Source organism: Pristis pectinata, chromosome 1, assembly GCF_009764475.1.
Source record: "Pristis pectinata isolate sPriPec2 chromosome 1, sPriPec2.1.pri, whole genome shotgun sequence".
NCBI classification, from domain to species: domain Eukaryota; kingdom Metazoa; phylum Chordata; class Chondrichthyes; order Rhinopristiformes; family Pristidae; genus Pristis; species Pristis pectinata.
In genome coordinates this window covers 96,045,089-96,051,088 of record NC_067405.1, presented here as the reverse complement: position 1 = coordinate 96,051,088, position 6,000 = coordinate 96,045,089, and the positions used below count along the sequence as shown (strand labels likewise).

Here is a 6,000-nt window from a genome sequence, read left to right as displayed (position 1 = left end):
TACCGGGGCCGGCGCAAGCGCGCTCTGAGCGGGACGCGCGTCCGCGTTCTCGCGCCCGATCCGGGCTCGGGTGCACGCGCGTGTCCGCTGCCTCTAAAGGTGACTGGCGGCGTTCCTGCCGACGGCGCGTCCCCCCCCCCCCCCCCTCCTCCCTCGCCGCCCGCTCGGTGGGTGACATTGGGACGGGACTGATGCTCGGTTTTTTCCTCATTGCTCGGATAGACTCGGTGTAGGTTGGGAGTCAGCAGCACCTTCCCAATCCCTGTCAAACTCTCTCCCTCCCACTAAGCTGTTTGAAGGACAGAGAAAAGAGCAACTCCCTCCCTCCCTTCCCCACGTTTTCATTTGAGTAGAAAACTGACTTCACTTGCCAGGAAAGGTAGGACTTAATTGACACACGTTTTATTAGTTCTAGCTTGACCAGTGCAGTCTTTGTACCTGCTAGCTGGTTAAGCATTAAATGCTATTAGTTGTTTGCAAACTGTGGTATAAATTAATGTAATTGCAATAATATTAGAATATCCTTGCATGAAAGTGAAGGTAAGGTGACTTCGTTGATCTTGCTCGGAGCCCTGGTTGACGTCAATAAGTTATCTCATATGGGGGCACTGTAATACTTTAAGAGATATTTTTAGAAACCATTTCATTATTTTCATGTCCATCTCACTTTCTCCCAACATTTATTCATTAGTTTGAGTCCAGTGGAATGCTCTTGACTTCTGTTGAAAAAGAACTGATTTTAAAAATCCATCTATTGGGTCATTGACCTGACCGTAAACTTTAATGTATAGGAATAGTTTGCAACTGACTGAAAATTATATTTTGCTTGCCCCTCAAAAACTGATCTATATTTGTGCCTGTATGATAATCAATTCCATTTGCAACTTCACAAATAATGAAGCAGTCCATACGCATGTGGGGCAAAACCTGGACAACATTCAGATGTGGGCTAATTCATGGTAAGGTACATTTGCACACTGTTAAGTGATTCACTTCTTGATTTTTCAGTTTTCCCACTTTGCTCAATGAGTGCAGCTTTAGCTGCACTTGAGAAACTCCAGTACATCCAGGACAAAGCAGCACATTTCACTGGCACCCAAACTGTTCTAAACATTCACTGCTTGTCCCACTGCCACACCATGCCCTCAGTGCTTATTGTCTACAAAAAGCTCTGGTGAAACTTGTCACAGCTTCTTCAACAGCACCTCTCAAATTTGCAACCTTTACCACCAGAAGGGAAAAGGGATACAGGAGGATGTAATTCTTTCTGGAATTGAAAGTGTATCACCAGTCCTTTTTGTTGCTGGGTCAAATTTCTGACCATTGTGGGAGCACTTTGACCACAAGGACAACACTGATTCAAGAAGATGTCTCATCACCAACTTTTGAGGGTAACTAGGAATTGGCATGAAACACAGGCTCAGTCCTTGAGTCCCATCTAGTCACAGTTTCTATCAATGATTTGAATGTGGAACCCAAGACAATAATTTCTGAGTTTACTGATGACACTAAACTGGTTGGATTGTGAGTTGTGTGGAGGATGCAAAGAGGCTTCAAGGTGATTTAGTCAAGTTGAGTGAGTGGCCAAATGCATGGAAAAAACAAAGTGGGAGTATTATTTAAGTAGTGATAGATTGGGAAATTTGATGTACCAGAGGATGTGGGTGTCCTTGTACACCATTCACTGAAGGCAAAAATGTGGGTGCCAAGAGTGATGAAGAAGATGGATGGTATGATGGCTCTCATTACAAGAGGTTTGGAGTACAAGAGCAAGGATATACCACCATACCTCATGATGTCATTCGAGGAGAGATTGGATTGACCAGGCCTGCAGTCACTAGAGTTTAGAAGAATAGAACCATAGAACAGTACAGCACGATACCGGCCCTTTGGCCCACCATGTTGTGCCGACCTTCAAACCACGCCTAAGAATATCTAACCCCTTCCTCCCACATATCCCTCTATTTTAAATTCCTCCATGTGCTTATCTAACAATCTCTTGAACTTGACCAACGTATCAGCCTCCACCACCACCCCAGGCAGCGCATTCCATGCACCAACCACTCTCTGGGTGAAAAACCTCCCTCTGACATCCCCCTTGAACTTCCCACCCATTACCTTAAAGCCATGCCCTCTTGTATTGAGCATTGGTGCCCTGGGAAAGAGGCGCTGGCTGTCCATTCTATCTATTCCTCTTAATATTTTGTGTACCTCTATCATGTCTCCTCTCATCCTCCTCTCCAATGAGTAAAGCCCTAGCCTAGAACGAGAGATCTCATTGAAATGTACAGAATTTTTGATAGGGCTTTACGTGCTAGATGCAGGGAGGATGTTTCCCTTGGCTGGGGAAACCAGAACAAGGAGTCAGTCACAGTCTCAGGAAATGCAGCAAGACATTTGTAATGGATATGAGGAGAAATATCTTCATTAAGAGGGTGGTGAAACTTTTGAATTCTCTGCCACAAAAGTTGCTGAATATATTTAAGAAGGAGATGATAGATTTCTTGACACAAAAGGCATGACAGGGTATGGGGAGAGACCAGGAACATGGTATTATGATAGATGATCAGTCGTTATCACATTGAATGGTGGAACAGGCTCAAAGGGCCGAATTGCACACAATTGCTCCTACCCATTAGGTGTACGAGTGGAAAAAAACCTCAAGTGATGGTTTAACTTAGTTGCCCAGTTTTAGCATATGTGAAAAGAAATGATGAGTTGTGTGATCAAATTGAAGAACTCTGGAGTGTTTATATTTATGGTTAATCCAGTTCAATTGTCTCAAATAGCTGGATTATTGACCTTTGGGAAACTTGCATTATTTTAGACTCTACAAGCTGCAAAGCAAACTAAATAAGCAGAGTTTCCATTTGTCTGAGATCTGAAAAATATTATCTTCTTCTGCAGAAAAATGTCACCTAGCCACATTCAAAAACACCATTATATTTCATATAGGACCTTGAAAATAGCAAAAATCCAAAGTTGTTTTGCATGAATATCATAAGAAATGGCACAAAAGGAGATATTGGAATTCAGCGACCAGTGTTAATTTGGAAAGAAGCAAGACCTGGGAAAACACATAGATGCATGTACTAAAATTCAACCAGCTGAAACTATGTAGTTGCCAGTTCAGGGAACTAACTTTTGATCTTCTGGCTGCTTCTCCAACTAGCATAACCCTGCGTGTTTATTCTGACCCTACTTTGCCATCTAGAGTGTAAAGAATCCTAGCTTTTCCAGATCACATTTACAAGACAAGTCTTCAGTTGTTGTCAGTGGAATGATTATAGCATGGATGGAGGCCATTCAGCCTGTTGAGTTATATATTGGCTCTGTTACAGCAATGTAGTTAATTCTGCTCCCCTGACCTTTCCACATATCCTTGTAAATTATTTCCTTATCAAGCTTCCTTTTGATTCCTACAGTTGAGTCTGCCTCTGCCACTACCCCTGGCTCCAGCCATTTGCCAGACAAACATTTATTTCCTCATGTCACTTTTGATTCTTTTACCAGTCACCTTCATTTTCTCTTTCCTGGTTCTTGACCCCCTTCACCAATGGGAATGATTTTTCTCTACCTACTCTGTCCATAACCTTCATGATCTTAAATACCTCTACCAGGTCCTTCATAGTTGACCTCTTTTCCAAGGAGAACAACCCCAACTTCTCCACTCTATCCATAAGACTAAAGTCCCTCAGAAAGACTTAAGAAATGGAAACAGAGTAGTCCATTTTGCACCTCATGTCTTCCCTGCCATTCAACAAATTCACGACTAATCTTTTACCTCAGTTTCACTTTCCTGCACTAACCTCACATCCATTGTTCCCTTAATATCTAAAAATCTATCTTTCTCTGGCTTGAATATACACAGTGACTGAGCCTCTTCAGCTTTCTTGGACAGAGAATTCCAAAGAATCACTGCTTTCTAGGTCCGGAGTGGTTGACACCTTATTTTGAGACTGTGATGAAAAACACAATGATGCTGGAGGAACTCAGTAGGTCAGACAGCATCCGTGGAGAAAAGCAGGCAGTCAACGTTTTGGGTCAGGACCCTTCTTCAAAACAAACATAGCACTGAACTTAAAAAATTCTACTGTATCTGTTGATTTCCATGTAATGGTATACAGAGAACTGGACGAATAACAAAATGTGCAGACTTGCACCACTCATTAATGCTCTGACTTGTGCTGCCTAAAGCTCTGCAGCAGAATATATTTTCTATTACTTCCAAAAGTATTTTCAACATTTTTTTTGCATTTTCATTTGTCATTCTAATCTTAGAGTTTCTGTGGGTTCTGAATGCAGCTTTTCACAGGAGCTGCAGAACTGCCTACGTGGTAGAGGTGATTAGAAGGCGGCAGATTTGTATATTAAGTATTGGCTGTTTAAGTATAATTTGGGTTGGGTGGCGGGCAGGAAACTTGCAACAGGAAGTCTGGATGCCTGGAATAAATTGGAATAAATTGCCAATTTAAGGTAGAAATTACACATGAATTTTTCATTGGCCTTTATCAGTTTTGAGCTACATGGTAATTTCCTAGTTTCTCTGATCATTGAATTATTAGCACATTTAAATATTAGGATGTATTTTAAATTGAAAGGATTTTATTCTCTCCAGTTTTTTCTCCTATTTGCTGAAAACTGACCTTAGGAGGTAATGAGTGATCTTCATCTGTAAATAGAGCCACCGCAGCCAAACCTCCTCCTGTTTTCAGCAGAAGTTCCCGGATAGCAGGCAGCAGGGTGATGTGTAGTGATTGATGCGTTTCTCCCTTGCTTAGTTTAAGTTGATCATTGTGTCTCTTCTGACCCTTAAGTAGACCATCTGGTTGTCACAGGCTAGGGCTTGAATCTTCATATTGTTGGACAGTTCATTTTGGGGGACAAAGTACTTTTGTTGAAGTAAAAAGAAATCAACATAAACAATCAGCTAATAAAAAAATTGCCTGACACCTTACAAATTTAGATCAGAAATTGACTCCCAAACTGAAGTAACAATCTATCAACAGCTGCCTAAAGCTTTGCAGCAGAATATATTTATTTTCTATTAAGTCTAAAAAGATAATCAACAGTTTATTTTCCCATATTCATTTGATATTTGAATCTTAAAGAGTTTCTGTGGGTTTTTAATGCAGCTCTTCACAGGAATTGAAGAACTGCCTAATCTATTTAAAGCAAAATATTATATTTTTAAATTACTTCTGCGATTATTTTGCAGCGTATTTTAATTTAAATATTTAAAGGGGCACAAAAAGAGAGAAATTGTTTTTCCTGCAAAGAAGTTTTCAAGTATGTTTTGTGCAAAGAATGAATGCAAATGGATAACCAGTTTCCAAATCCCAACAGTGATCAGCCTAAAAACCTAATTATTGTACATATTAAGCTACAAGATTTATTGTGAGTGTAAATTGTGCATCATGTTAAAATTGTGGCTCAGATTTGGAGTCATGGTTTGGGAGATCAGAGTGCAACCTATCCCCGGAGCAGAGCAAGATTTTCCTTTTCTCCGAAGTCTCACTGTTGGCTCCTGATATTGGATTTATACTGAAATTGGTAGAATGCCGATTGGTAGACTTGTGTAAAGATTTCAGTGTACAAGCACGTTATATTATGGCTTTTGATCACTCTGTGTTGGATAGCTTTTATTTATTTTCTTTCCCTTTGATGTATCTGTACAAATGCCCCATTATTCTTCTAACAGTTAGCTTACATTAAAATGAGTTCTGAGTTTAAGACTTGGGGAGAAATTGGATTGCATTATAAAATGGACAGGGGATGAGCGTTGTGCATTTTGTCCCCATGCATTTGAAAACATTAAAGATTGCAGAAGAACTTTGTGCTGTTTACCATGATGCAGCAGCTTATGCACCCCTGCCTGTGCTATTACTGGCGTTACCAGTGAGACATGGTATTTATGCCTGGAGTGGATAGCAGCAGTGGTAATCAAACTTTAAAGGGGAGGTGCTTTGTGGCTCAAATAGTGCTGAACGTTATTCCACA

At 40.8% G+C, this 6,000-nt stretch overlaps 1 protein-coding gene across 1 annotated transcript in view; it reads left to right on the top strand.

Moving 5' to 3' along the window:
* Positions 1-254: 254 nt before the first annotated feature.
* The window catches only part of LOC127583988 (spectrin beta chain, non-erythrocytic 1-like), a 234,936-nt gene continuing 229,190 nt past the window's right edge, over positions 255-6,000 (top strand). The window contains exon 1 of the mRNA XM_052040667.1: positions 255-379. The gene's annotated coding sequence lies outside the window, so the exon portion shown is untranslated. The remainder of the gene's footprint in view (positions 380-6,000) is intronic.